Below are 15,392 nucleotides of genomic sequence, written 5' to 3'. Positions count from 1 at the left end.
GGGGGATAGGGGTGGTGGAGAAAGACTTCCTCGCCCCTCAGCGGGACAATCGCCCACAGCGGTAACTTGAGTATTAGCCCCGTTGTTGACGTCCCCCCCTTTCCTGGCTCATTCTCCTCGTCGCAAGCAGACTATCGCACCCCAGTCCTCATCCAGGATCTGCACCGGGGAAACGTGGGCTAAGACACCCTCCAAAATCATGTGTGCTTTCCTGACCTACAAAAATTTTTGAGAGGTGTCAAGGGCCTGCAGATGCTCAAGGGACTGCATCCATCATGGGGGCTGTGATGACAAAAATGTGGGAGCCTGTGGCGCTAGGTGGGGACGTGTTGGTCAGCAGATGGTTCTGATAAAGAGAAGCTGATGGTAAATGGAAAGCCGGGTAGCAGAGAGCTCCGTATTGTGGCAGCTTCACCTCAAACCCTTGTCGGGAGCCCGAGGCGGATCCTGAACTGAGGACTCTGTGCCGAACCAGGAAGGCACTTGCTTTGCTTTAGTAATCACCGATTAAGCACCTGCTGTATGCTGGGGATACAAAAGGATAAAAAAGGTGAATAAGAGTGAGTATCCTTGCCCCTGGGGACGTCAGTGTCAATTGGGGAAGAGATATGTCATCATGTGACCTGAGGTTAGAGAGGAGCTGAGAAGACTTGAGAGGACTTTGAGAAATTCATCCATTGATTTAAGATACACTTATTGAGTGCTTAGGGTATACAAGGCACTGAACTAGGCCTTGTGGATAGAAGAGAGATGGGTTACAGCTATACTCCACTCAGGAGTGAGGAAAGGTAACTGAAATGTAGAGCTCTTCCTGTGTGCCAGGCACTGAGTAGGGTGCCTTCCAAAGTTCATCTCATTTCTTCTCACAACAAACCCATGACGAGGTAGCTATTCTTATCCCCACTACACAGAAGAGGCCCAGAAACGTGATATAACTTATAAGACCATACGGCTGGCAAGTGGCAGAGCTGGGATTCAACCTAGATCTGTCGATTCCTAGACCCCAATACTATTTTTTCCCCTTGAATCAGCCTGTGGTTTTTGTCTTAAATACCCACTGAGTGAACCAGTTTTAAAAAGAACAAAACCTGGGAGCAAACCAGGCCAGTCTCAGATGGAGCCAGAACATGCTTTTGCTGGAGTCGAGCTCCTGCTCAGAAGCCCCGTCTCATCAACAGGGGCCCCAGCCTGGTCTTGACCCCTGTCTGTAGGGAATCCAGGACACCTGGAAGCCGACCTCATTCCACCCTGAAAAGTCATGGAGGGAGAGCTTGGTAGAGGCCCTCTCCCCGTGCTCACTGGGCCTCAGGTGCGACTGATGCGGGATTCAGGGCGGCTCAGGGCTCAGACCCTCCCCCTCACCTCCCCAAGAGTAGTTAAGGCAGGGCCTGGCTGGTGGAGGGAGGATGTTCCAGTTACTGTTACTGCAAAATAAACCACCCTAAAACTTAGAGGCACACAATATCCATTTAATTATGCTCACAGACTCTGTAAGTCAAGAATATGAACAGGGCACAGTGAGGATGGACGCCTCACTATGTCTGGGGCCTCCTCTGGGAAGACTCAGTAGCCGGGGGTGACTCGCCAGCTGGAGGCTGGAATCACCTGGAATTCCTTCACTCACACGTCTGATGGCTGATGCTGCCTGTCGGCTGGGACCTCAGTGGAGCTGTGAGCCAGATCAGCTACCTGCGGCCCTTCCATGCCACCTCTCCCTGGACTAGATTGGGCTTCCTCACAGCATGGCAGCGGGGTTCTAAGAGTGAGCACCCCAAAAGAGCCAAGTGGAAGTTGCAGCACCTTTTATGACCTAACCTTGGCAATCACATAGCCTTGTGTCACTTCTGCAATCATCACAAGCCCACCCAGTTTCAAGGGAAAGGAACATAGACCTTACCTCTCGATGGGACAGCACGTGGAATTGGAAATGCTGTTGTGTCCACCTCTGTCACATGATCTGCTACAGACATCATTTGCTACTGTAGGGTGTAGGTGGGTGTTGGCTGTCAAAGCTATTAGACCCGTTTGAGTGAGTGGCCGCCCTGAGTGGAGATGGGGCCAGCGTTGTGAATGCTAGAATGGGAGGTGGGTAGCCTGAGTGGGTCAGACAATAAGTAGCTTGACTGAGGTTGACTTCTGAGGTCTAGGCAACAAGGCTGGAGGTAACAAGGCAGGGCTTGATCTGGCAAAGAGGAACAGAGATTATTTTGTTTGTTTATGCACCAGCCCTGCCTCAGTACAGCCACCCTTTCACCCATCCATCCATCCGTCCATCCAACCATCCATCCTTTTATCCATTTACCTACCTACTCTCCTATCCACCTGTCCTTTCCTTTGTTCAACAGTACAGTTGGATCATATGCACATTGAACTTGCATAAATTCAACCATATCCTTAGCCAAACAGAGAGAGGGAAAACTAATTTTAAAAGCACAATTGACTCTACCTGCCATTCCACTCAGTGGGTGTTTGCCCCTGAGGGAACGTGAGCTGAGCCATGAGACTTTCCAGATCATCATACAGGAACATGCTACCAAAAAGGGTGGTGACAGCAAAACCACAAATGCCACAGTTCGGGGGGATTGATTGGATCTCATAGGGCAATTTTAACTGTTCATGTTTCACCTTTCATGCTGACTTTCCTACTTTCTGTATGGGATGGGACCCACCTCTCTGAAATGGGCTGGTCCCTGGTGGCGCAGACACAGTAAGACCTGGTCCCTGACCTCAGTATGCTCTGTCTATGGCGAGTGCAATGGGACAGGCACGCAAACGGATCATTACAGTGTAATATGGAAAATACCATGACAGTATTAAAATACAAGTCTGTATAAAATTGAAGAAGCATCAAAGGGCACAAGACCTCTGGTGGTGGGACAGGAAGAGCTTTGTGAGTGTAGGATGTTTGAACAAAATCTTTTTGTTTTTGAATTTTATTTTATTTATTTTTTATACAGCAAGTTCTTATTAGTTATCTATTTTATACATATTAATGTATATATGTCAATCCCAATCTCCCAATTCATCATACCACCACCATCCCCACTGCCACTTTCCCCCCTGGTGTCCATACGTTTGTTCTCTACATCTGTGTCTCTATTTCTGCCCTGCAAACTGGTTCATCTGTACCATTTTTCTAGGGTCCACATATATGCATTAATATACGATATTTGTTTTTCTCTTTCTGACTTACTTCACTCTGTATGACACTCTCTAGGTCCATCCACGTCTCTACAAATGACCCAATTTTGTTCCTTTTTATGGCTGAGTCATATATTCCATTGTATATATGTACCACATCTTCTTTATCCATTCCTCTGTTGATGGACATTTAGGTTGCTTCCATGTCCTGGCTATTGTAAATAGTGCTGCTATGAACATTGGGGTACATGTGTCTTTTTGAATTATGGTTTTCTCTCTAAGAGTTTTAAAATTCCTATTATTATATTTTTCACTTCTGGAAGTTTGACCTGGTTCTCTTTCAAATCTGCTTGTTCTTTTGGGAGAGTCTGTTTCTCCATATTCATGTTTTCAACTGGCTCTATTACTTCTCTAAACACATGGAATGTATTTATTTTATATTTTCAACCGTAGAATACAAACATCTGAAGTCTTTGGGGATCTGATTCCATTGTTTGTGGTTTCTCCCGTCTTGCTCAGGGTGGCATGTTTCTTGAATGCTTTGAATCTTTTAAATTGTCAGTTGGACCTATATCTGTGGGGATTCACTGAAGACTAGATTGAGGGTATTTTCTTCCAGGGAGGATTTAGTTTTGTTTCTGTTGAGCACCTGGGAGCACCACAGAATTTATTTTTGTAACTTTTATACTTTCAAAAATTGAACTATTTCCTATAAAAAGTAGTGTCCACAAGACTTTAGAGGGAATCATTATTCTAACTTCTACCATCACTAATTAGTTGTGAAACTTTATACAAATGGAATAATTCAGGATTCCTTGTCTTGATGTAACATTGATGTGATTCATTCATGCTATTGTATGTTGTGAGAATCTGTGTACTATTCTAGTGTATGAATATACCACAATTCGCTTATCCATTGTCCTGATAATGGACATTTAGGTTGTTTCCAGTTTAATGCTATTATGAGTGAAGCTGCTGTGAATATTCTTGTATATTACCTTTGGTGAACACAAGCACTTATTTTTATTGGATAAATATACCCAGGAATGAAATTGGTGGGTGACGGAGTATATTGGATGTTTGGTTTTAGTAGATACGGACAAAGAGTTTTCCAAAATTGTTGTGCCAGTTTACCCTCCCACAAGCCATGTATGAGAGTTCCCAGTGCTCTACATTCTCACCGACCCTTGGCCTTGTGTGTTTTTAATGCTTGCCATTCTGGTGGGGACGTAGTGGTATTTCACCGTGGCTTTAATTTGTACTTTCCTGATGATTAATGCTGTAGAACACCTTTTATGTTTATTGGCCATTTTGATATCCTATTTGGTGTGTGTCCAAATCTGTTGCCCTCCTTTTTTTGAACTTAGGCTTAATTGGAATTCATTGGAAAAGTAAAAATGGTGCATTTTCCACCTTATGTAACACTTCCAGCAGCGCGTAGGGCAGTGGTGCACTGATACTGGCTCTTGGAAGTAAAAAATAGCCTGATTTGTAGCATTTTCTGATTTCTGTGGTGTAAATACTCCAACCATAGCCGATTTCAAGCTACCAACTGAATGGCTCACAAAATTCCTGAATATTTAACAAGCAGCTCTCATGAGCCAGCCTTGATCAGCTCTGGGACACCACTCTGTCTGGGATAGCACCTCTAATGAAACTAATTGATATTTCTGCGGCAAAATATGTAAATATTCACAGTAATTGGTATAAAACAAGCCTCACATCAGTTGAGGTCAGTTTTTTTTTTGCCTGCACATGAGTCAACCACCAATTAACTGTAAAAGAACTTTCGGTTTACAGAGCTCTTTGGATTTTCGCATTGCACATAAAAGATTGTGGATCTGTAACTGCTTCTAGTCCACTGTTTGAAGGTTTGCTGGTGCTGTTAGGGCACGTCAGGAAATCCTCTTGGACTTGTGTGCACAGCAGCAAACAATGATTTTGAGCTAACTGACCTCCGAGGTCCCTTCTAGCCCTGGAAGTCTACAGCTTAAAGTTCATGAAATAGTCCATTAATTGTCCCCTTGGCTTTATTTCTATTTTAGCATTGCTGTGGAATAGAGATTTTCAGAACATGTATCCATATTTTTTTCTGGAACTTTTATTGTTTCAGTTTCCACATACAGATCTATGATCCTCCATCTTGAATTAATTTTTGTGTGAGGTAAGGATCAAAAATCTTTTTTGCTTTTTCATACGGATATCCAGTTTTGACAGCACTATTTATTGAAAATAAAAAATAAATATACTTTTTTTGTAAATATTTTTTAATTGAAAAATACATATCCTTTCCCCCACTGAATTTCAGGGTCACCTCAATAGCCAGGTGTTCATATATGTGTGCGTCTGTTTTTTGTACTCTCTGTTCTGTACTCCTGATCTACTGGTCTATCTGTGTACTGATGGTACACTGTCTTAATTACTATAGGTTATTTTTTAATTAAACTTTTAAATTCACTTTTTATTGACATATAAGATTATATTCGTTTCAGGTGAACAACATAATGATTTGATATTTATATATATTGCAAAATAATTGAACATTTAATTGCAAGATAATTGTAGGTTCTCATACAGTTGTAAGAAATAATGCAGAGAGATCCTGTGTGCTCTTTACCAAGTTTCTCCTAGTGGTAACATCTTGCAAAGGTATAATACAATGTCACAACCAGGATGTTGATATTGATACAATCTACCAATCTTATTCAGAATTCCCCAGTTTTGTACTCATTTGTGTGTGTGTGTGTGTGTGTGTGCATGTTTTCAGTTCTATACAGTTTTATCACACGTGTAGGTTCATGTATCCACCACCATCGAGATACACAACAGTTCCATCTCCAGAAGAATCCCCGTGTTTCCCTTTTTTAGCCACATCCACCTCCCTCTCACACTCTCTCCCCACAATATCAACCATCCCTAACCCCTGGCAATCACTGATCTAGTCTCCATTTCTATAATTTTGCCATTTCAAAAATGTTGTATAAATGGAATCACATAGTATGTTACCTTTTAGGATTGGCTTCTTTCTCTCTGCATAAATTCCCTTGAGATTCACCCAGGTTGTTACACTATCGATAGCTTGTTCCTTTTTATTACTGAATAGTGTTCCAGGGTGTGGATGTACCCTTTTGTTTAATCATTCACCCAGTGAAGGACATGAATTGTTTCCAGTTTGGGGCTATTATCAATAAAGTTGCTATGAACATTCATATACAGGTTTTTGTGTGAACCTAAGTTTCTATTTCTCTTGGATAAATGCCCACGAGAGTGCAATTTCTGGGTTGTATGGTGATAGCATGTTTAGTTTTTTAAAAATACAGACTTTATTTTTTAGAGCAATTTTAGATTCACAGCAAGTTGAGTGGAAAGTACGGAGAATTCTCATATACCCCCTGCCCCCGCATTTGTACAGCTTCTCCCACTATCAAAATACCCCACCAGAATGGTACATTTGTTATATCTATGGATCTACATTGACACATCATTATCACCTAAAGTGAATAGTTCATATTAGGATTTACTCTGTTGTACATTCTATGGGTTTGGACAAAGGCATGACATGTATACCATTACAGTATCATACAGAGTAGTTTCACTGCCATAAAAGTCCTCTGTGCTCTGCCTATTCATCCCTCCCATTTCCAACTTCTGGCAACCACTGATCTTTTTATTGTCTCCATAGTCGCCTTTCCCAAAAAAGTCATATAGTTGCAATTATACAGTATGAAGACTTCTCATAGTGGCTTATTTCACTTAGTAATATTCGTTTGTTTCCTCCATGTCTTTTCGAGATGAGCTTGATAGCTCACCTCTTTTTTGCACTGAATAATATTTCATCGTGTGGATGTACCACAGTTATTCATCCATTCACCTATTGAAGGACATCTTGGTTGCTTCCAAGTTTTGGCAATTATGAACAAAGGTGCTATAAATATTTGTGTGGAGTTTTTGTGTGGACCTGACTTTTCAGTTTATCTCGGTAAATACCAAAGGGTGCAACTGGTGGATCATATGCTAAGAGTATGTTTAGTTTAGTAAGAAATTGTCTTCCAAAGTGGCTGCACCATTTTGCATCCCCACCAGCAATGAAATGAGAGTTCCTATTGCTCCACATCCTCGTCAGCTTTTGGTGTTTTCAGTGTTTTGAATTTTGGTCATTCTAATAGGTGGGTAGTGGTATCTCCTTGTTCTAATGAGCAATTTCCTAATGACATATGATGTTGAACATCTTTTCATATGCTTACTTGCCATCTATATATCTTCTTTGGTAAGGTGTCTGTTCAGGTCTCTTGCCTATTTTTAATTATTTTCATTTATTTATTATTATTATTGTTGGCTGTGCCATGAGGCTTGTGGGATCTCAGTTCCCCAACCAGGGAGGGAACCCAGGCCCTTGGCAGTGAAAGTGCAGCGTCCTAACCACTGGACCGCCAGGGAATTCCCCTCTTGCCTATTTGTAAATTGGATTTTTCATTTTCTTATTGTTAAGTTTTAAGAATTTTTTGCATATTTTGGATAACAGTCCTTTATTAGACATGTCTTTTTCAAATATTTTCTCCCAGTCTGTGGCTTGTCTTCTCATTCTTTTGACACTGTCTTTCATAAAGCAAATATTTCTAATTTTAATAGCGTCTAGCTTATTATTTCTTTCACAGGTCATGCCTTTGATGTTGTATTTTAAAAGTCATCACCACACCCAAGATCATCTAAGTTTTCTCCTATGTTGTCTTGTAGGAGTTTTATAATTTTACATTTAGGTCTATGATCCATTTTGACTTAATTTTTGTGAAGGGTATAAGGTCAGTGTATATACTCTTTTTTTTTTTTTTCCTGTGGGTGTTGTTCCAGCACCATTTTTTGAAGACTACCTTTGCTCCATTGGATTCCCTTTACTCCAACACCAGTTGACTATATTTATGTGGTTCTATTTCTGGGTTCTCAATTCTTTTCCATGGATCTGTTTGTCTATTCTTTCACTAATACCACACTGTCTTGATTACTGCAGCTTTACAGTAAGTCTTAAAGTTGGGAAGTGTCAGTTCTCTGACTTTGTTCTTCTCCAACAATATTGAGTTGATATTCTGGGTCTTTTGCCTCTCCGTATAAACTTGAGAGTTAGTTTGTCAATATTCATAAAATAACTTGCTGGGATTTTGATTTGGATTGTGTCAAACCTATAGATCAGGTTGGGAAGAACTGACATCTTGACAGTGTTTTCTTCCTATCCATAGATGCGGAATATCGCTCCATTTATTTAGTTCTTCAATTTCTTTTCATCAGTTTTAGAATTTTCCTCATAAAGATCTTGTATATATATATTTTTAGATTTATACCTAAGTAATTCCTTTCGGGAGATGCTAGTGTAAATGGTGTTGAATTTCTTAATTTCAAATTCCACTTGTCCATTGCTGGTGTATAGGAAAGCAATTGACTTTTATGTATTAACCTTGTGTTCTGCAACCTTGCTAAATTCTCTTATTAGTTCCAGGAGTTCATGTGTAGCTTTATTTAAAACAACAACAACAACAACAACAACTGTCAAACTGTTTTCCAGAGGAGCTATACCATTTTACATTTCTACCAGCAATGTCTGGGTCATCCAGTTTCTCTGCGTCCTTGATCGCATTTGGTGGTGTCGCTACGTTATACTTCAGCCATTCTGATAGGTATATAGTCATAGCTCATTGTGGTTTTAATTTGCATTTCCTAATGGTTAATGATGTTGAACATCTTTTCATGTGTTTATTTGTCATCTGCATGTATTCTTTGGTAAAATGTCTATTCACGTCTTTTGTCCATTTTCTAGTTGGATTGTTTTTTTACTGTTGAGTTTTTTACTGTTAGAGTTTTATATACTCTAGAACTTAGTCCTCCAAAGTATAGTTTTCAATATACCCTGAAATCTAGTATTTTTTTAAAGATTTAAAACATTTTTATTTTATATTGGAGTATAGTTGATTTATAATGTTGTGTTAGTTTCAGGTGTACAGCAAAGTTATTCAGTTATACATATACATATATCTATTCTTTTTCAGATTCTTTTCCCATATAGGTTATTATAGAGTATTGAGTAGAGTTCCCTGTGCTCTACAGTGGGTCTTTGTTGATTATCTATTTTATACACACAGTAGTGTGTATATGTTAATCCCAGCCTCCTACTTTATCCCTCCCCCTCCCATCTTCCCCCTTTGGTAACCATAAGTTTGTTTTCTGAATCTGTGAGTCTATGGAATCTAGCATTGTCAGTCCTACAGCTTTATTCTTCTTCTTCAATATAGTCTCTACAGTAGAAAGTCCTTTGAACTTTCATATAAATTTTAGAATGTGCTTATCAGAACCTTGAGAAGATTTTGATTTGGATTGGGATCTATAGATCGATGTGAGGAGAAATGACACCTTTCCAATAGTGAGTGTGCCAATTTATGAACATAGTATATTTCTCAGCTTATTAAGGTCTTATTTAATTTCTCTCTGAAAGGTTTTGTAATTTTCAGTGTAGAAGTCTTGCACATCTTTCATTAGAGTTATTACTAGGTATTTTATAGGCTTTGGTGCTATTGTAAATGGTATTGTTTATTTAAATTTTATTTTTAATTGTTTATTGCTCATACATGTAAATACAACTAATTTTTGAATATTGACTTTTTATACAGAGATCTTGCTAAATTCACTCATTTTAATAGTTTGCTTGTAGGGTCTTTGGATTTTCCACATACACAAAATGTCATCTGTGAATAAGGATATTTTTACTTCTTCTGTTCCAATTTTGTACATTTTTCCCTTCCTGATTGCACTGGCTAGCCTGTAATGTTGAATAACTATGGTGATAGTGGACAGTTAATCTAAAGGGAAAAGCATTCAGATTTTCACCAATAAGTATGATGTTAGCTGTAGGGTTTTGTAATGCCCTTTGTAAGATTAATGAAAATGCTTCTATTCCAAGATTGCTGAGAGTTTTTATTATGAATGGGTGTTGAAGTTGATCAAATATATTTTCCACATCTTTTGAGATGATTATTTAACAAACTCTATTAAAGTGGTGAATTACATTGATAGATTTTTGAATGCCAAACCAACTTTGCAGTCATGGAATAAATCATATTTGTTCATGATGTATTGTGATTTTATACATGATTAGATTTGTTATGTCAATATTTTGTTTAGTAGTTTTGCATCTACATTCATGGAGATATTGGCTTATAATTTTCCTTTCTTGTAATGTCCTTTTCAGAATTTGGTAACAAGTTTAGGCTGAAATCATCAACCAAGTCACGAAATATTCCCTCCTTTTTTATTCTCTAGAAGAATTTATAGAATTGATTCTTTTTATTTTCTAAACATTTGAAAGAATTCACCACTGAGATCATCTGGGTTTAGAATTTTCTTTATGGTAAGTTTTGTTTTGTTTTGTTTTGGCCGCGCCGCATGGCATGTGAGATCTTAGTTCCCCAACCAGGGATCGAACCTAAGCCCCGTGCAGTGGAAGCATGGAGTCTTAATATGGTAAGATTTTTAGTTACAGATTCAATTTCCTTAATAGATATGACTATTCAAAACTGTCATTTCTTTTGTGTCTGTTTTAATAAGTAATATTTTTTGAAGAATTTGTCCACTTCAATGAAATTATCCATTTTTTGGCATAAAATTGTTTACAATATCTTGTTACCTTTTAAATGTCTGTAGCATCTGTAGTGATGTCCTTTCTTCATTCCTGATGTTGATAATTTGTGTGATCTTTTTACCTCTGTCTCTTCTTGATCTTTTTTCAGAGAACCAACTTTCGGCTTTGTTAATTTGGAGGTCCATTTTATTTATGTATTTATTTATTTATTGGTTGCATTGCGCAGCATGTGGGATCTTAGTTCCCGACCAGGGATCGAACCCATGCCCCCCTTCAGTGGAAGCACGGAGTCTTAACCACTGGACTGCTGGAGAAGTCCCTGGAGGTCCACTTTAAATTAAAATTCTCAGCTTGAATTTTTTTTTTTGGTAGCTCATCAATACTTACAGTTCAGACCTAAAAGCCATGTGAGGGCCAGTCAATGTCCATACCTTCGCAGGTGAGATTTTTCTTTAAGCTCACACAGATCTCAGGCTGAGACAGACAGTTGTCTTTGCTGCCTGCCTCTGTGAGGCAGAATCTCTTTTTAAATTCACCATTTTTTTCTGTGATGTAGCCCTTCCTGAATCCATAATTTATGCAGGATGGTCTCTGACTCATTTGGCTCTCTGCCCTGTGTGGGCCACAGACTTTGTGTTACCTGAGCTGTAGGTGTCTGCGTGGCATCTCACAGCTTCAGTGTGGGTTTCTCATTGGTCTCATGTTCCCAATTTGAGGATTTCTCTACTTTCTTTAAGACTTATCCATTTCCATATTTTTTTTAATCTAGGATTTTTAGATGTTTAATAATAGGAAGATTTTCGTATCTCAGACCCTAGGGCATTTGCAGTGGCTGTTCCTTCTATCTGGAAAGCTTTTCCCCCAGATACCTGCAAGGATGTCATATCCCCTTCACTCTTTTCCTCACATATTACCTTCTCAGTGAGCACTACCTGACTACCCTATTTAAAATTAATAATCTGTGCCAATTCTCCAACTCTAGCACTTCCTACTCCTCTTACCCATATCTACCTTTCTCTTCCTTTTTTCATAAAACTTATAATCACCTAATAAACTGTATCATGTCTTGCATTATGTTTTTTGCTTATTGACAAGTCCCCTATGCTCTAGGAAGGCTGGACCGTTATCTTTTTCGTTTACTGAAGTCTCCCAAATTCCTAGGACAGTGTCTGACACGTAGCAGGTTCTCAGTAAATATTTCTTGAATTAGTTGAACAAATAAAGGAATGCTTCCAGAAACTGGAGCCCTCTTGTTAGATAGAGAGAGAAACAGGGGTCTCGAGAGAGAAAGGGATTTGTCCAAGGTCACCTGAGAGGTGGTGGCAGAGCCAGGACCAGAACAATTACCCTTGACCTTTGTCCAGCACTCCACAGTACTGAAGTACAGTCACAGTCTCCTTGGAGATTTGCCCCAGCCCCCAAGGTGTGGGCAGCGCAGGAAAAACAGTCCTCACTTCACAACACTGTTGGCCACTTTCTCCTGGAAGCATGGCCTTCCCCAGTTCGGCCCCCCAGCAGTCTCTTGGTCTTTCTTCTGCTTCTCTGCTCACATCATTTTAGCCTCTCTTTTTTTTTGCCATGAATACCTTTTGCTGAAATACTGTAGGACTCACTTTCACAATAAGGTAACCGAACTGTTTCTAATAGAGGAACCAAGTAACATCCAACTCTCCATGTACAGCATCTTGTCATTTCTAGAAAAATCCTTTCACATTTTACGATCAGCTTTGGCTGGAAGGCCTGAGCTGTTGATTGAAGCCCAGAGGGTCTCTGGAGATGCTGCGTGAGAGTTTTCACTGCTCCTCTGTTGGCTGGGAGCCCCACCTGCCGCTGAGGAGGCCACAGCCCCACCGACGGATGAGGAGGCCAGGCAAGATGAGCTGGAACGTAGGCAGGAGCTGGGTTCTGCATGTAGGGATACCCAGACTGTCAGTTTCTCATCCCTCCTAGATGGGCTCTGGAAGATGGTCGTTTATGTGCACCTCTTGGGCTGCACCCCACAGGCCTACAAGGCCTGTGCTTGCCCAGCTTCAAGACCAAAGAGCGAGCCCAGAGTCAGCAACAGAGACATCAAAAAAAAAAAAAATTCAAGCTGAGAATTTTAATTTAAAGTGGACCTCCAAGGACTTCTCCAGCAGTCCAGTGGTTAAGACTCCGTGCTTCCACTGCAGGGGGCATGGGTTCGATCCCTGGTTTGATGAATGGGAGAGCTTACTTGTCTGAAGCAAGTCCTGGTGCGTGACACACGGCCGTGCGCGGTGGCCTGGGGGCAGGACGTGGCAGCAGTCTTCACTCTGCTCAACTCTTGAAGGTTGCCGATTCTTAAGGTTCTGCCCAGGTGATTTTCTTGTCTCTCTCGATGCCCTCTCCGTGAGTGACTTTGTCTACTCCATGCCTTCCCTCTCTCTGTCTCCAGCCCCAGCCTCTCCCCTGATTTCCCATTTCTCTGGACATCTCCTTACAAACCTCTGGTGACTGGGAGGCCCCTTGGGTGCAGGAGAAAGGCCTGGGTATGGAAGGCAGAAGAGCTAGCTCCATCACCCACTTGGATCAGTCACTGCTGCTCTCTGAGCCTTGAATTTTCTCTCCGAGAGAAATGGGGTTGGCCTCACAGGTTGTTGGCGGGCAGTGGCTTCCAGGGAGTCTGTGGATCGACAGCCCTTTGAAAACTGTAAACTACGGAGCCCGCAGGAGGAGCAGCTCCATGTGCCCTGAGATCCCTCACGTGACCCGGGTGCCCATGTGGCCTTCCTCCCGTTTGCCTTTTGCCCAGTCCTCGCCTCTCAAGGCTGTCCTATCAGCCGCTCACACCAGAAACCTGAGCCTCATTTTTGCCTCCTCCTCTCCCGTCGCCCCACATCAGGATCCATCAGCAACAACTCTTGATTCTGTCTCTTTGACATCTCTCCAGACTATCTCCTTCCTCTCCCTTTCCACAGCTGCAGCCTAGTCTAGGCCCATCACTCCTCTGGATGGTTGCAGTGGCCTCGGCACTAGCCTCCCTGCCTCCAGTCTCACGTTCTCTTGATGGCCATCCTCTACACTGGCCACGATTAAACAACATTGGATCACGTCCTCCCTGTCCTCTAAACCCTGTAACAGCACCTCTTTGCCTCCCAGATGAAGTCTGAGCTGTTCACCTGGTACTCAAAGTCTTTCCTGATCAAACCCCTGCTCTGGCCTCAGCTCTGCTGCTCTCCACACGCACCCGCACTCAACTGTTTGCTTTTCCCTGAATCCCCTGTGCCTCCTGCCTTTTGTTCATGCCAGCCCCTCCACCCAGCATTTCCTCCCTTCTTCCCTTGCCTGCTGTGGGGGTTGTCAGCCCCTGTAGTGCACTGCAGAGTAGGAGAGTGAAAGGTGTACACACAGCATGCAGGCATTTTGATATGACAGTGACCCCACTTTTGCCAGAAATCTTTGGAAATAGCCTCTCCTCCCCTTGGCTGAACCATCAGATGTGAGAGTTGCCTCTTAAACCCACCATTTAGACTAGTGTGATCAACCAGATGGGCTGGTTTAGGGTTTAGGACACAAGGGTTTAGGGTTGACCAGATATCCACGGGGTGAGGTATGTCTATGAGATGCTTTGAGTGGGATTCACTAGATACTAAGGTGGGATCTGGTCACCTCTTTGCTTGAGCTGGTGGTGTCAGATACCCTGGTGATATCAGCCTTGGAGACGGCTCAAGAGGACTGAGGCCAGAAAGGGGCTGAGACCCATCTGTCCACATCCTTTCATTTCTCCCCCTCCACTCAAGGGTCCTTGAGCTGCCAGCTACCACTCCTTCCCAACCTCACAGCAGCACCTTGTTCAGGTCTCGGGGGGCCATTCCAGCAAGTTTTAGCATAATCTGGGACTTTATCCTGGTTCCACCACTTTCTCCCTGTATATCCTTGGATAAGTGAATTAACTTCTTTGGGCCTCAGTTTCCTTTCTGAAAAATGGGGTTCTTAAATCCTACCAACTGCGGTATTCAGAGGATCAGCTGAAATGGTCCCCCCGAAGCTTTTGGTGTATGCACAGGAAATAAATGTCCTTCTGTCCATCCCACTCCCCCTACACTCTATTTCAAGGGAGAAGACTTTGTTCCATTCACATCTGAGATACTCTTCCTATTCTGCGTGTGGCCCAGGGCCTAACATATGACAGGTGCCCGTAAGTGTTTCTGAATTGGTCATGTAAGGGAGGGTGACTTGGGGGGATAGGTAGTGCCCTGTCCAGGGCATTCGGACATGGGGTAAGGGCAGCACAAATGCACCTTCCCCTTATGTCACACAGGCTTTAGGTTTTGAACCCTACAGACCCGGGTTCAAATCCTGGCTGTGCTCTTACTTGCTCTGAAATTTGGGGCCTGTGATCACCGGTCTCCATGCCTCAGTTCCTCATCTGAAAAGGGATGGGGGGATCCCCAGGTCAAAGGGGTGTGATGAGGGTCAGAGCCAACACACAGTAGGTACTCAGGAAACGGGACCCAACTCGTCCTCCTCCCTCCGTCCCTCCCTCCCTCCCTTCCTTTCTTCCATGTGAGAGATGTCTCCAAGGAGACGAGAGGAACTATTTAAGGAAAAGAGCTAAGGCTCTGGTGGGAGCAGATGGTAGCTCGGGCATCTGGGAGGCTGAGGCAGG

This window comes from Stenella coeruleoalba, assembly GCF_951394435.1.
Source record: "Stenella coeruleoalba genome assembly, chromosome: 15".
Taxonomy (NCBI): domain Eukaryota; kingdom Metazoa; phylum Chordata; class Mammalia; order Artiodactyla; family Delphinidae; genus Stenella; species Stenella coeruleoalba.
The sequence above is the reverse complement of the archived record's forward strand: the minus strand, read 5'-3'. Positions refer to the sequence as shown.